The following is a 16,870-nucleotide window of genomic DNA, read 5'->3' on the forward strand; positions in this document are numbered from 1 at the left end:
GGAACCCGGAGGACAAGAGCTGGAATCTGGGTCAAGCAGCAAAAAAAAAAAAACAAATTCAGTGGAAGCAAAACAAATGAGAAAAAAAAACAGAAGATAAAATTTTTTTTTTCTTTGCCTCACATTTGACAACTCTCGCTCCAGAGACTTGGTACGGAATTTTGAAGTTGGCCGTATATCAGCCGAATAATGTGTCGGAGGTCAGTGGAATTTCCGTAGCGAATAAAAGAATAACCGGGGAAAAACGTTACGATTAATGAACTCAACTTTATTGTGCAAAACTCAACGCGGTTACAATGTTTTGTTGTTGTTACATCTTTCTCTCTGACTCTGAGCCAGGGCCAGCCGAGGGGCCAGCGCTGTAGCATCGTACTATATGCCCAGTGGTAATTCAACCGGGCGGCCCAATACTCCTCCTCGATGATCAGCGTTGGCAGGCCTCCAGTCCCAACATCTCCGAGAACTTCCGTACCTTCACAGCTCCTAATGGCTTTGTCATTATGTCCGCAAGCATGTTGTCGGTGGAGCAATACCGCAGCAGAATTTCTTCAGAGTTGGATAGCTCCCTGATGAAGTGATACTTCGTATCTATATGTTTGGAGCGACGGTTTTGCTTCTCCTGGGTAGCGAACTCCAAACAGCTTTTGTTGTCCTCCCAAATAACGGTTGGTGATTTCTGCTCTGCCTTCAGTTCCGCAAGAAGTCGGCGCAGCCAGACAGCTTCCTGTCCAGCCTCAGCTAGAGCTACATATTCAGCCTCCATCGTAGAAGCCGAAACGCATGACTGTTTCCGGCTACTCCAGCTCACCGTTGCGCCGCCAAGACGAAACACGAATCCACTGTTCGACTTGCGGTCCGCGGTATCACTTGCCCAATCGGCGTCACAAAAACCTTCCAACTGTAGATTCTCGGCATTGAGGCGCAATCTTGAATCTGCTGTTCCGCAAAGGTATCTCACAACACGCTTAACTTCAGTCCAATCCGATTGAAGCGGGTTGTTGATTTTCCGGCTCAATATCGAAACGGACGCAGCAATATCCGGCCTGCTGTTCGTGGCAATGTATAGCAGTGACCCGATCAAACGATGGTACTCGATGTTGTTCGGCAGGCTCTTTGATTCCATCCTGTTCTTGTAGTAGCCCGTGTCCATCGGAACATTCGATCGCTTGGCCTCCTCCAGATTGTAATTCTTCGCAATTTTTCGAATAGCAGCAGCCTGGTTGATCGAATATACTCCATCAGCTTCCCTATTCACGCTCATCCCCAGAAAGTGACGAATTGTTCCCAACGAAGTGATACGGAACCTCTTCCGAAGCTGCTCTTCAACCTTGTCGATTTCGTTCTGTATACGGCACACGAGCACCATGTCATCCACGTAGATTAACAAATACAGCCACTCTCCGTTGCCGAGGTTCTTCATGAACAAGCACGCATCCGAAGTCGACTGTTCGAAGCCAATACTTGTCAGGAACTCCTTGATGGTGTGGTTCCAAACTCGTGCGGCCTGTTTCAGGCCGTAGATGCTCCTGTTCAGCTTACACACCCAGTCCTCCTTCCCAGCAATTTCGAAACCCGGTGGTTGAGCCATGAAAATATCTTCCTTCAACAGTCCGTAGAGGTAAGCACATTTGACATCGATATGCCTCACATCCATCTTCCTGCTGCTAGCGACGGCCAGCAGTACGCGGAACGTTTGTTGCATCGCAACGGGCGCAAAAACTTCCTCAAAATCTTGCCCGAAGCGCTGAGAGTAGCCTTTGGCCACTACTCTCGCTTTGAACCGTACTACTTGGCCGTCCGAATCCTCCTTCTTTTTGAACACCCAGCGACTTCCCACGGGTTCCCGCCCGGGTGGCAACCGAACGAGTGTCCAGGTGTCGTTGTCCTCCAAAGAAGACATCTCCTCCTTCATCGCAGCAAGCCACTTTTTCTTTTCAGCAGAAGATATCGCCTGCTCGTACGTCATCGGTTCATCACCGCAAAACGCAGCCATACCGGCCTCACCGATTACGTAGTCTTCGAGCCTCCTCGGTAGCACTCCCTGAGTAATGCGGCCAGATCGCCGCCGGTCCTGAACTACACCACCAGCAGCTCCAGCTTCATCAACCGCAGAATCACTTTCTTCCGAGCTTCTTTCCTCTGGTCCACTGTAGAACGAGTCTGCATCTTCGTCCGGATCATCTTCCATCTCCAAACGGTTGTCTTCCGCACTACCGATCTCAACTTCTACTTCTCTTTTGTTACCAACGTCGGTGGAAAGTTCACTATTCACTTCTGCACTAGGCCGTCCCTTATTTTGCAAAAATTGGAAATGTTATAAGTTCGTTAGTGGAAAATGATCGTTTTAGCTAAAAAATGATCGTGTCAAAATTTGAAGTCCGTATCTCAAGGCTAAGTGGTCCCTCAAGGGGTCTGAAGTTGTCAAAAATTGTATGGGATCAAAAAAAAACATGGATTTTTTTCCACAAAAAAAAATACGCTATTCTACTAAAACCGGTGATTTTAGGACCCTAAAGGGCCAAAAATGTGCTTAGATTTGCGATATCTCTACTCGTTTCCAAGATATTGACAAAAAACAACTGAAAAATCAACAGTTTTGACCATTTTTTTAGATTCCGAAGGAAACTTACCCTATTTTGTTCAATAACTCAAAAACGAGTAGAGATATCGCAAATCTAAGCACATTTTTGGCCCTTTAGGGTCCTAAAATTACCGGTTTTAGTAGAATAGCATATTTTTTTTGTCGAAAAAAATTCCATGTTTTTTTGGTCCCATACAATTTTTGACAACTTTAGGCCCCTTGAGGGACCACTTAGCCTTGAGATACGAACTTCAAATTTTGACACGATCATTTTTTAGCTAAAATGATCATTTTCCACTAACGAACTTATAACATTTCCAATTTTTGCAAAATAAGGGACGGCCTATTCTGCACCCAATTCCAAGAAACGGGCATCCCTACTCACAGTAACCTTCCGAGTGTCCAGGTCAAGGAACCGATACGCCTTAGCTTGACTGCAGTATCCGATGAAGACCATCTTCTTCGCCTTGCTCTCAAGTTTGCCCCTCTTCTCACTCGGGATGTGGACGTACGCTTCGCAGCCAAACACCTTCAATCCCTGCATCACCGGTTTGCGACCGAACCAGCGCTCAAACGGAGTACATCCAACGGAACGAGAAGGCAATCGATTTTGGAGAAACGTCGCCGTGGATACCGCCTCGCCCCAGAACTCCTTTGGAAGATTGGCATCGATGAGCATACATAAAGCCATTTCTTGGAGGTAGAGATTACGCCGCTCAGCCACTCCGTTTTGCTGCGGCGAGTACGGTGTGGTGTATTCCGCCCTGATGCCTTCCGCAGCAAAGAACTCACGTAGCTCGGTATTCACGTACTCTCCTCCGTTGTCGGACCTTATCGCTTTTGGCTTACGGTTGAATTGGTTCTTAACCAAATTCACGAACTCCTTAATCTTCCCAGGCACTTCGGATTTGTTCGCCAGCAAGTATACGGTGGTATAACGACTATAATCGTCAATGATCGTCATAAAATACTTCTTGCCTCCGGGTGTCACATGTTTGAAAGGTCCACACACATCAGTGTGCAGAAGCTCGAGCACCTCCTTAGCACGCCTCTGTGCTACCTTTGGGAATGGTTTCCGATGCAGTTTGCCTTCGAGACAACACTCACACACCAGCTTTATTCCACAGTCTACAACCTTCATGTTCGTGCCTAGCTCCTTTTTGTTGATCAAATCCACCACGTCGTAGTCCCGGTGTCCAAAGCGACGGTGCCACGTATGTTGGCAGAATTCATTGTGGCGAGACGCAGCAGCTGCTAAAGATCTCTCACCACACCTCAACAGGTACATCCCACCACGCAAGTCAGCGACCGCCACCGTGCAGCCACTCGCATCACGGACCCGGCATCCATGTGAATCGAACACAACAGAGAAATTTTTCGCAACAAGCATACTCACGGATAAAAGACTGCCTTCTAATTCTGGGACGAAGAGAACGTCCTGCACTTTCACATCACGCTTCTTGCCGCCGCCGTCCTCGCACAGCAGCATTCCGTTGCCAACTCCAGCAGCAACCGTTTTCTTACCGTTGGCAAGAGTTACTTCTACCCGCACGTCTTCGACCAGCTCGGAGAAAAAGGCTTTGTTGCTTGTCATATGCTGCGACGCGCCGCTATCGACGAACCAGAACCGCGTAGATCCTTTCACCGTACAGCACTTTCCATCTTCCTCTGCCGCAGGAGCACTTCTACCAGCATCCGCCCAGAAAAGTAACGGCACACCGGAGTCCTGTGCCTGCTTCGCTTGTTGTCCACTTGCATTCGACGAGGTTTCACGTTTGCTTGCATCCGTCTCCCCCTTGAGAGTAGCCAGGTACTTTCGGCAGTTCTTCCGGTAATGGCCGGGCTTTTTACAAAAGAAACATACCTTTTCGGATGCCTTTCCGCTTGGTCCCGTTTTCAGAGCCTTGCTATCGTTCATTCCTCGTTCCGTGCGCTTGAGATGTTCGTCCCGCAGTTTTGACTTCACCAGCTCCATTGTAATGTCGTCGTCCGGGCGACTCTCGAGTGCGGTCACCAAACCGCTGAACGAGTCAGGGAGGCTCCGCAAAACCATGGCCACTTTCATCTCCGGCTCGAGCTCCAATCCAGCTGCTTGTAGACGATCGAAGAGTTCTTCGAGCTCTAGAAGATGGTTTTCCATGTCGCCACCTTCGCGGAGGTTTTTACTGCACAGCCGTTTGAGCAGCGAAACACGAGAGGTTACTGTAGCTTTCTCGTGATGCTGTCGTAGTGCCTCCCATACATCATGAGCACTCGTGGCGTTCTTCAGCAATCCCAGCTGGCTGTCCTCGATGGTGAGTCCGATGGTAGCTTTGGCTCGTCTGTCCTCCTTCGTCCACTGCTCCGTGACAGGCACCGGCTTGGCCTCGTCAATCACATGCCATAACTCCTCGCGAGTTAAAAGCATCTCCATCCGAAATTTCCACACGTTCCAATTTGTGTTGGAAAGTCTCGGGAACGAAAACTTAGCAGCGTCCGCCATCTTCCTCCTCCTCGAGGGAATTCTCCTCCTGCGTGTACAACCGACCGAACCGACGATTTAACTGCAAAACTTCCCGATATTCCGACGTGCTGGGCCCATAACCTGTCGGAGGTTTGGGCAGTGGAATTTCCGTAGCGAATAAAAGAATAACCGGGAAAAACGTTACGATTAATGAACTCAACTTTATTGTGCAAAACTCAACGCGGTTACAATGTTTTGTTGTTGTTACATCTTTCTCTCTGACTCTGAGCCAGGGCCAGCCGAGGGGCCAGCGCTGTAGCATCGTACTATATGCCCAGTGGTAATTCAACCGGGCGGCCCAATATAATGCGCCAAAAGTGGCTTTTGAGCAGCTCTATTAGAGGATATAGAACCAATTATCTCTGTTAGCCAGGTTCTATATTCCACTATAGAACCGATTTAATGCCATTTATGGTTACTTGGGATGTATATTCAAATATTCATAGCTATCGCTAGAACCAGAAACGGTTGAGAAGCCGTTTCCCTTCTTCCCAACTTTCACAGCACAGTGTCAATCTATCAGACAACGTCTACAAGTTATGCAATTAAGCGAACTCTGCCGCTTTAGCTTCAATAGTAATAATCGCACTAATCTATCACCTTACGTCTGGCATCCACGCACCAATGTGTGAGCCCTTTGCCAACCATATCCCACCAACACTCTGACACCCGCATGAGTTTGTGCAGACGCAGAGGTATATTCGGTCTGATGTGGATACAAACGATTGCAATCATCACTTTCTTCCCTTCCCCATATTGACCTGCAGCCTGACGTGGTAGGCACCGTTGTCGCCTAAAAGTAGAAGATCACCAACGTTCACACACTGAAGATGCCTGATAGTCCCCGACAGATAACCTCATTGGTGTTGGCAGTGTTGATGGGGGTGACATTTTTCATTACGCCGCCCCTGCGCTGCAGAGCTACCAACTACAATGATCGAGAGAGAAGAAGTGACAACACATTTTCATTCCAATGTATACTTTCGCGCAATAAACATCTTTCAACCACGTACGTCCTGTAGTTCGGTTTTTACTTTCACTCCGCGCTAGTCCCAAGGTGATTCCGTTCCGTCGTCTCGCTGATTGGGCTGTCCACTGCGTGTCCTGTTGGGTGTCGTGTGCCGGTATTTCCCACAGGTTATGGACCCGGTTTGAGTGGAAAAGAAAACCGCGATCTGGACAAGGAAAGCTAATTGCTGCGGTGGAACCTAGTTTGAGGTTAAGTTTTTTTTTCTCGTGCGGGTGCTGTCCGGTAGTGTTGGGGCAAGAAAACTTTTCGCGTGAGCCGTGAGTTTCGAGTTGCCCGGCAGTGTTGGTGCAAGAAAACTTTTCGCGTGAGCCGTGAGTTTCGTTTGCACAAGTGTGTTAGTGCGGGACAGAGATTTTTGTTTTGGTTGTGTTTCTTGGTTTTGCTTCGTGATACAAAACAAGATGAGTGACAAGTTTCTTTTCGCCCGACTAAACAATCAAAACTATCAAGTTTGGAAGACCCGGATGGAGATGTTTTTAAAACGAGAAGATACGTGGTGTGCAGTTGGTGATCCTCAGCCGCAGCCGGTCACACCAGAGTGGACCAGGGCGGATGTTAAGGCGCACGCCGCAATCGCGCTTTACGTTGAGGACAGTCAGCTAAACCTGATTCGTGGGGCTGTTTCGGCAGAGGACGCGTGGACTCGAATCAAGGATTTCCACGAGAAGACCACGATGACGTCACGCGTGTCAATCCTGCGTCGTATTTGCAGCCTGAATATGGCGGAAGGTGGCGATGTCGAGCAACATTTAGTCGATTTGGAGGAACTATTTGACCGCCTTTCCTGTGCCGGTCTGGAACTCGAGGTTCCGCTGAAGATCGCCATGATTTATCGGAGTCTCCCCGACTCGTTTATGGGCTTGGTGACTGCTATGGAGAGTCGCCCCGACGGTGATCAAACGATAGAACTGGTCAAGCAGAAACTCCTCGATGAACACCAGCGGCGATTGGAACGTTCGACAAACACCGGTGAAAATGCGTTGAAGTTGCAGAGCGGTGGACGGAAAGAAAAAGTCTGCTATCACTGTCGAAAACCCGGCCACTTTCGACGCGACTGCCGTCAGTTGAAACAACAAGAGCAGCAGGAGAAGAAAAGCGATCGGACCCCACGGGTCGGAAAGAAAGGCGGACCAAAAGCGAAGCAGGCGGCTGAAGCTGACGTTACAATCTGTTTTATGGCTGGGGACAAGCGAAGCAAGGACGGTTGGTTTGTCGATAGTGGATGTTCGACCCACATGACAAACAAAAAGGCTTTTTTCACCGAGCTGAACGAGGACGTCAAAATCAGAGTGGTCCTAGCGGATGGCTCAACTACCACTTCGGCTGGCGTAGGGGAAGGTGTGGTGAAATGCGTCGACGACAAAGGTGTTGTTTCGGAAATAGTGTTCAAAGATGTGCTGTATGTCCCCGACCTCGACAGTGCTTTGCTATCGGTGCGGAAGCTGACCCAAAAAGGGTTGAAGGTGAAGTTTGGAGAATCGCGGTGCACTATTTCGACTGCAGCAGGAAAAGCGGTGGCAGTTGCGGAACTTCGTGGCAACCTGTATATGCTGAAGGAAGCGGAGGAGGCAAAGCTTGGCAAGGAGGCTCGGCACCTGCCGAACTGTCAACACACTTGGCATCGGCGGTTCGGGCACCGTGACCCGGCTGTGTTGGACCGGATCAACGCAGATGGCCTTTGCGATGGAGTGAAGGTGCAGGATTGTGGATTACGGCAAGTTTGCGAGCACTGCCTAGAGGGTAAGTCATCTAGAGTTCCTTTCCCTAAAATGTCGTATAGTCGTGCTGAACGTGTCCTGGACCTAATCCACACGGATGTATGCGGTCCGATGAAGAACATTACTCCGGGGGGGTGCCGCTACCTAATGACCCTCATCGACGACCATAGTCGGTACACGGTGGTGTGCCTACTCAGGCAAAAGTCGGACGCAGCCGCATGCATCAAACGTTTCGTGGCGCATGTGAAGACACGTTTCGGCCGGGCGCCGTGCGTAATTCGGTCAGATGGCGGTGGTGAATACGCAAATCAGGAACTGAAGACATTCTACGAGCAGGAGGGTATCGAAGCGCAGTTCACGGCCGCTTATTCGCCTCAACAGAACGGCATCGCAGAGCGCAAAAACCGTTCACTCCAAGAGATGGCAACATGTATGCTTCTGGATGCCGATCTTTCAAAGCGATTCTGGGGTGAAGCAGTCGCAACCGCGGCGTACCTGCAGAATCGGCTGCCATCGCGTGCGGTCGAGAGGACACCATATGAAGCATGGTTTGGGAAGAAACCCTCGTTGAGCGGTTTGAGGATTTTCGGAAGCCCCGCTTATGTGCACATTCCAGACAACAAACGCTCCAAGCTCGATAGTAAGGCTCAACGGCTACTGTTCGTCGGCTACTGCGACGATCGTAAGGCGTATAGGTTTCTGGATCCGAAGACTAGCGGAATAACAATCAGTCGCGATGCGCGATTCATCGAGCTCGGTGATGGATCGTTGATGCCATGCGCTCCGACACCCGGCGGAAGTGATCTGCCGAAGCCGACGCTGATTCAGGAGGAGGTGGCAATTAATGATCCGGAGGAGCTGGCGATTATCGAGCCGCAGATTGAGGAGGAGACGGAAGCAAGAAACGAATCTGACGAGGAGTTCTACGGATGGGATGAAGAACCACAACAATCGAGTGAGCAAGCCAGTGACCTGGAGCAGCGGACCACGAAGCGAAGTACAAGGGGTGTACTTCCCAAGCGATTCGATGATTATGAAGTTGATGTTGCGATGGCCGTACGTGAAGAACCGGCGAGTTACGAGGAAGCAGTTAGCGGTTCAGAACAGGATCTATGGAAGGCTGCAATGACTGCGGAGTACAAGTCACTGATGAAGAATGATACGTGGACGCTAGAGCAGCTGCCGACTGGACGAGTCCCCATCAGCTGCAAGTGGGTTTTTCGAAAGAAGGAGGACAGCGCTGGGAATGTTACACGTTTCAAGGCCCGGTTAGTGGCGAGAGGCTTCTCGCAGCAACATGGCGTCGACTACGACGCAGTGTTCGCACCTGTTGCGACTCTGACGACTTTTCGGATTCTGTTGACGGCTGCCGGGCATAACAACATGGTAGTACGCCACATAGATGTTGAGTCAGCGTACTTGCATGGTCGGTTGCAGGAAGTTATCTACATGCAACAACCCAAAGGTTTCATCGAGGATGGGAAGGAGAATCTTGTGTGCCGCCTGCGGCGTAGCCTATACGGCCTCAAGCAAGCGGCCAGAGTATGGAACGCGACCATAAGTGGAATCCTTACGGCTTTGGGTTTCGTGCAGTCCCGTTCGGATCCGTGCCTGTATTCGAAGGAGTTACCTAACGGACGGAGAATGTACCTGTTGATATATGTCGATGACATGCTGGTGGCCAGTGCTGACGAGAAGGACATCTCTGATTTGGAGAAGGAGCTGAGCAAGAAAATCACACTAACGTCGCTTGGTGAAGTTAGTCACTTCCTTGGCGTCCGTGTGACCAAGGACAACGGATTCTACAGCCTTGATCAAGCGGCGTACATCCAAAAGGTGGCAAACCGTTTCGGACTCGAAAAGGCCAAGGGATCGAATATTCCCATAGACGCTGGCTACTACCGTAGTCGCGAAGGAAGCAAGAAGCTGGTCGACAATCGGAGCTACCACAGTCTTGTGGGAGCACTCCTGTACGTGACGGTGAATACTCGCCCAGACGCTGCTGTAAGCGTTTCAATCTTAAGCCGCCAAGTTAGCTGTCCCACCGAGGTTGACTGGACTGAACTCAAGCGAGTTGTTCGGTACCTCCTGAAAACAAGCAACTACAAGCTGCGACTGGCAACAAGAAGAGATGGACCAATGACGTTGATAGGGTACAGCGACGCTGACTGGAGCGGCGATACTGCCGATCGAAAATCGAACACCGGATACCTGTTCCAGCTGGGAGAGGCGACTGTATGCTGGGCAAGCCGAAAGCAGACAAGTGTTTCGTTGTCAAGCATGGAGGCTGAGTATTTCGCGTTATCAGAAGCGTGCAAGGAGGTGGTCTGGTTAAGGCGTCTTCTGGAGGAAATTGGAGAGGAGCAAGGCGATCCAACAGTGATACTGGAGGACAACAGGAGTTGTATCGATTTTGTGAAGGAGGAGCGACTATCAAGAAGGTCGAAACATATCGACACACGTCTATGCTACACGAGGGATTTGGTGGAGAAAGCCGTCGTGGTCTTGCAGCATTGCTCGTCGGAAAATATGACTGCGGACATTCTGACGAAACCCTTATGTGCAGTGAAGCAGAAGAGATTCGCCGAAAAGATGGGTTTGTTCAGCACAGCTGAGCGAACTTATCAAGGATAGAGCAAAAATGTCAAGGAGGAGTGTTGGCAGTGTTGATGGGGGTGACATTTTTCATTACGCCGCCCCTGCGCTGCAGAGCTACCAACTACAATGATCGAGAGAGAAGAAGTGACAACACATTTTCATTCCAATGTATACTTTCGCGCAATAAACATCTTTCAACCACGTACGTCCTGTAGTTCGGTTTTTACTTTCACTCCGCGCTAGTCCCAAGGTGATTCCGTTCCGTCGTCTCGCTGATTGGGCTGTCCACTGCGTGTCCTGTTGGGTGTCGTGTGCCGGTATTTCCCACAATTGGTTCCTTGTGTGAGTGTAGCTGGTCTGGCAATACTGTAGTAGCATCTACGGGCGGTCAATCAAGCTCAAGCTCAAACTTAAACTTTTTTACATATTGTTTTCAAATGCTTTTAGTAAAAAATTGACAACTCCTACAAAAAAGTGTTGTATGGGTAATTGGGTAATTATCACAAAATAAGTCAAGTTTCATGAAAAAAAAAAGATGAAAAAAAAACCAAGAGCACCAAAAAATATAAAAAAAAAATAAATGCAAAGTAAAAAACACCACTTTTGATTTCGACGAAATTTTGTGATTTTTCAAAATTTCAAATAAATGCCCACCCCCTCCCAGAACGGGGAGGGTCAAAGCTTCAGAATTGAGTTTAGAGTCATGTACAATCAGAAAAGGTGAATTTGAGAGCTGGTCAAACATTTTGTGGTACCGTGTTGTTAAATCTTGTTTTTAGAGTATAGTCCATTTTACAACTTTAGCTGATGATTTGTTAAAAAAAAAATTGACAGGAGAAGGCGTAGTCCGCGTAGCGATTGATATAAACATCAACACTGTTGCTATATCATGAAACTGCTTTTACAATCAGGGGTTCTCAAACTATATTAGGTTGCGACCAAAATTGCAATCCACTTTAAATACAGACACACATAAGCAAGCCACAATACAGTCTTTCCATAGTTTCTTCCCCTTTATTTACGATCAAAAGTGGGTCCTTTCTTCCCATTCCCATCAGTCTTTCTACTACAGCTGTTTTTGATATAATATTCAGCAAGTACCTATAATGATGATCACTACCCATTAGTAATCATAAAACACTATTTCAACTGTACGATGCATTCCTCTCCAGTTATGTAATGTATCACTTCAATCAAAGGCAATCAAAAAGATTCTTCTACTACACGCATGAACTATAATTTGTGTGATAACAATTTCCCTTTTACAACACTCACCGTACGATCACAGATGCCGACAACGACGACGCGACGGTCACTGTTTGCCACTGGCCTGGTTCGCTTGCTTGGATTTGTTCGCCGAATCCGTAGGCTGACCTGCTGGCAAATTCGTTTACACAACAGAACAGACGACCGTAGAGGTGACCCGGCCACCTCGAAGATGTACCTACTAGACGACTGTTGTCCGTCCGCAGGGCAACCCGCTAGCAATCATCAACCAAGCGTCCGTTTCTATGGTTATGAAAAATGCAAAGCACACTGCTGTGTGCGCGATGTTTCTGTTGTGAGGCCGAACGCGTAGGTACGAATATCGTGTAATCCTAAAAATAGCACTTTATTCGCGTGTAAATCTGCGGTAGGCACGCACCACGCCTACTGAGACGCGTTTTCGCGGTTTTCCGAACGCAAGTCGAAGAGGTAGATGTTCTAAGCGGACACGGGAAATGTTCCAAGACCGGAGAAGACAACCAACCAACTGCAGGAAGTTAATTGAGAAATCGATACCGAGCTGGGTCTGAATATAGGTCAAACCCTGTGGGACCTGTACTGGTGGTGCTGCAAGGTTTTGGCATGAGTCGCATGTTTCATGTAGGTATGTACGTGCGAGCAGCTGGAAGTTATTAATTTTCTTCAAAACGGGTTCTTTACTCATTCGAAGTTCGTTTTTGAATTGTCCGAAGAATTATTCATACTCTTCATCGTCTGCCTCTACAAGGCCAATTGAGGTGTACGCGACGACAAACATTTTACAAGTTCAACGCAGGAGGATTGGGGTGATATGCACCACTAGACCGGGTCAACATGGTCATTTTTTCGGAACAAGGTTTTTTCGATGCCTTTTATGGTCCTAAACAACTGTGCAAAATTTGGGCGCGATTGGTTGCGTCCCCGTATTCCGCATTGCGTTTTAAATTCGTATGGAGTTTTATATGGGAAAACACACTTTTTTGCATTTTTCTCGTGAGAGGCCTCCAATTGTCTGGAACTTTGTAACTCACAATGTTAAAGTATAGCCCAGGGGGTTCTGATAAACTTTGCCAAAAAGAGTAAAGTGCTAGAATGACTCTGAAAAAAGTTATTAATGTTCAAAGTTTGATATCTCCGCGCGACTGTTGAAAACCATTTTTTCTGCCAACACTGCTGGTGCTTCAAAGGATCAATTCATCCTTGCTTTACTTTATGACGTTTATGGCATTTCAGCAACCCTAACTCTCATTTCATCAACAAATAACAATCAAACTGAATGGTTTCAGTTCATTTTCCATTCAATCTTCAATTATTTTTTAATCAAAAAAATTTTATTATTTTAGGGTCTGCTTTTGGGAAATGCTTCCGGAACTATTAGAGGAGCACCGTAGCAACAATCTTTGCCCGACCGATGGCCGCTTTGTGAACAACTCATTTGAACTTGGCTTGCGACGTATTTGAACAAAATATTATGAAAGACGTTTTGAGGCTTTGACCAAATGAACTACCGCGGGTTGTCCGGATTTGAGGATAAATGTTCTTGAAGCCCGGTTTGCGACGTACCTGATTTCATAGCTTTGCAAACCAAGAGAAATAAAAAGCGTTTTGAAACGGTTGACCCCAGGGGCAATTCCGAAATCTGCTTTCTTTTATCCTGCAAGGTGGTAGCGGTAGTTCGCGAGAGTTTCGATGTGAAAAAACATGTGAGAGGCTTATGCGCTGTCCATAAACCACGTAAACTTAGTTTAATATCTTAAACCCCCTCCTTCATCGTAGGTTTTTATCCATACATTTTTTTTAAATTCATATATACCGTAGACTTACACCTCCCAGACCAACCGTCCCGCCATAACCGACCACGGGCCATAAAAGCTAATTCGGAGAGACTATGAAATGATCTATTCTAGTCGTTAAAATGTAATACCATATATTTCACCTGCCCAGCCCTACAATCTTTTTGAAATTTATGAATGGGTAAACCCCATGATACTTCGACTTCCTTCGAAAGCCGGTATGAAAAATATCCGCCAACTTCCTCTTCCAAGTATTTGCTAATGACAAATGATCGTGCATTATTTATAAATCGCTGCCAAAGTTTCCTGTTGGTTGAATTACCTGCTGCATAATTTTCCTGTTGTTTCCTCCTGTGCAAACCTCATTTCCTTTTAAAACCATGGATAAACTTGTTCAAGCATTTAGAACTGTTGAAACCATTACATCATTGGAAATTACGGGAGTTACAAACTAGTTATTCCACAGAAAGAAGCCGTATATTTAATATACAAAAATAATCGTTGAATAATGCATTATTGCTTTAAAAAAATTTCTTCCATGAGTAAATCCGGAGTATCCATGTCGCCAAAAACTACCGAAATATCTTTCATTATACTGGCTCACGACCCAGGTCAGGTTCAAATAATTTGTTCATAAAGTGGCCATCGTTTTCAGCAAAATTGTCACTACGGTGCTCGTCTAACATAGTTGTGAAAAAAATCCCCAAAGGCAGATCCTAAAAAGAAAAGAATTTAATATTTAAATAATTGAAGTAGAAAATGAACTGAATCTCAACGGTTTGATTGTTGTTTGTTGATTAAATGAGGTTTGAGATTGCTTGAAATGTCATAAAGTAAAGCAAGGATGAATTGATCCTTTGAAGCATCAGCAGTGTTGGCAGAAAAAGTGGTTTTCAGCAGTTGCGCGGAGATATCAAACTTTGAACATTAATAACTTTTTTCAGAGTCATTCTAGCACCTTACTCTTTTTGGCAAAGTTTATCAGAATCCCCTGGGCTATACTTTAACATTGTGAGTTACAAAGTTCCAGACAATTGGAGGCCTCTCACGAGAAAAATGCAAAAAAGTGTGTTTTCCCATATAAAACTCCATACAAATTTCAAACGCAATGCGGAATGCGGGGACGCAATTAATCACTCCCAAATTTTGCACAGATGTTTAGGACCATAAAAGGCATCGGAAAAACTTTGTTCCGAGCTGATAGGATCAAATATGGATTTTCCCATACAACGTTGACCCAGTCTAATGCACCACCTAGGAAAAGGCTCGAGAAATCCATCAACATAGTGATACCTGTTACATCATATGAAAGCTCAGAAAGTTATCCTCGAATATGATGTTCCATGCATATCTCATGAGCGAAACTACGAATTTGGCCCAGGGGGTGCACTACATACATTTCTAGATGGTGTCTGGCACCCTCGGCACCCCGGTAGTTTCGCCCTTGGCATATCTGTGAAATTAAATATACTGCTTCTTAAAAAGTCGATCGGATAAATAAAATAGGAAAAACAAAATATGTAAGCTTCAAAAATCCAGTTATTATTATTATTATTAGTTATCTTTATGATCGAGATTTCCAGCCCTCGACAAAACTTTTCTTCAAATGGTTCACCAGATTTTATTGACGTTTCGGCTTTTAGAACGATATTATTGATTCATGTTTGGAAGATTTTTTTTTACATTTATAAGGTTCAGATTGTCTACTGCAGGTATCATACTAATAGTTGTTAAAATTTTTAAAAAACGAATAGTTAGAGGCTGTTCAGTGTTTACATATTGTGTAACCTTAAACTTGACCCTCTCCAGCAAAACCTGTACATATAACAATTAAAATATAACAATACTAACTACAGAGATGCCATCACATATCTGTAAACATATAAAAACTAAAGTAGGCCGTTTTACCCGGTTATATCGCTTCTCCCCACATATCTATAACAACAGGTTGCTCGTTGGCCGATGCGATATCGTTCTAATAGCGCATCAGTGTGCGGAGGCCATCCACAACCACGTGTACCCGTTTGTTTACGTTTTATTTGCTGGGCCAGCACGATGGTGCACATCGACATCGGTGAGCAGGAGCGAGCACTACAAATTTGATAGCAGCTCAGTCAGCAGTTTATTGCTCGCTGCTGTCTGTTTGGATAGACGTGGATAGCAGATGGGCCACCTATCCATCAATGGAGCTCGAGGGGATGGAAGTGCGCACGAGCATGACTGCGGCGACGACGGTACCGTACGGGATCGAAATTCGAATTGTACCTACATGATATTCGGCAGTTAGTCAAACCCAGTGCTACGATCCAAAACACTTTGGATTAAAAACAATATTACGCTTATGTTGAGGTGGAGTTGACCTGAAATTATCAATGCCCGTGTTACAGAATTTGTTTATCATACCTTACTCAGCAAGTGTCGTTGTCCGGAATTCTTACAACATGCCCCTTAGTAGCAGAAGACTTTGAATAAACTTATTTCTTTTATGGCGAATTTACACATACCTATCGGTGACATGATAAAGGCTGGATGTTTTGCGTAGTTCAGATCCCATTGCGATCCATAAGCCTCTGCCCAGAAACTCCTATCCCTATCCCTGCGTGGCACTAGCCGAGATGCGGGCAAAGCAACCTTACGGAAGATCGGAATCCACGGTGGGAACTTTGGTCGTAGACTGACAAGGAAGGAGGGGGGTTTGTGTCTGCAAACCTGAGCGTCTATTATCCAGGAGGAGCGGCTCCTAACAACGACTGATCCCCATGTTAGGGGCTGCTGATCAACGTCCGAGTGCCCGGGAAGGACTTTAGCTCAACTGTTCACTATGGCCCTGCGGAAAGTAGGGGTTGGTGTTCGGCCCTGCGCGACAGCTGTAAAAACATTGCAGTGGAAAATCTGCTACAGAATAATACGAACAGAGACCCCAGCGAACAAAAAGGACTTGCGATTGGAAACTCGGAACGTTGAACTGCTCCCAATGATCTCTCAACCAGTGCTGAAAATTTCTTTTCGTCATATCTAAATTCAACCACCTACAGCTCATTTTAGAAGCTGAACCTGAGAATATGGTATATGGAGAACTTGTGCGGCTAGACCAGTTCTGCAAGAAAGTCACGGAAAAACCGCTATTTTTCGAGGTAAGTGTCACAGAATGCCTTCGAATAATGCCCATGATATTCACGGTCAATATCATTTGGCATTTTTCAAGAGCAGTATTGTGACATTTACCTTGAATATTCGAAAAATAGTGGTTTTTTCGTGACTTTCTTGCAGAACTGCCGCACAAGTTTTTCATATACACCCGATTCTTTTTTTTTGCGCGGGTCTGATTTTTGCGATAACTCAGTCAATTATCAACCGATTCTCACGAAATTTTGTACACTGATAGTACTAATCGTGCCTACA

General features: G+C 46.4%; 1 protein-coding gene across 2 annotated transcripts in view; it reads left to right on the top strand.

Annotated features, from left to right (window-relative positions):
- The window catches only part of LOC109400734 (ADP-ribose glycohydrolase OARD1), a 50,991-nt gene that overhangs the window by 24,606 nt on the left and 9,515 nt on the right, over nucleotides 1-16,870 (top strand). Inside the window, exon 1 of one of the 2 annotated variants that reach the window (XM_029878973.2) lies at nucleotides 12,046-12,300. The exons of the other annotated variant lie outside the window; for it this stretch is intronic. The gene's annotated coding sequence lies outside the window, so the exon portion shown is untranslated. Of the gene's footprint in view, nucleotides 1-12,045; nucleotides 12,301-16,870 lie in introns of those variants that run through there. 2 annotated transcript variants of the gene reach the window in all.

This window comes from Aedes albopictus, chromosome 2 (assembly GCF_035046485.1).
Source record: "Aedes albopictus strain Foshan chromosome 2, AalbF5, whole genome shotgun sequence".
Lineage (NCBI taxonomy): Eukaryota > Metazoa > Arthropoda > Insecta > Diptera > Culicidae > Aedes > Aedes albopictus.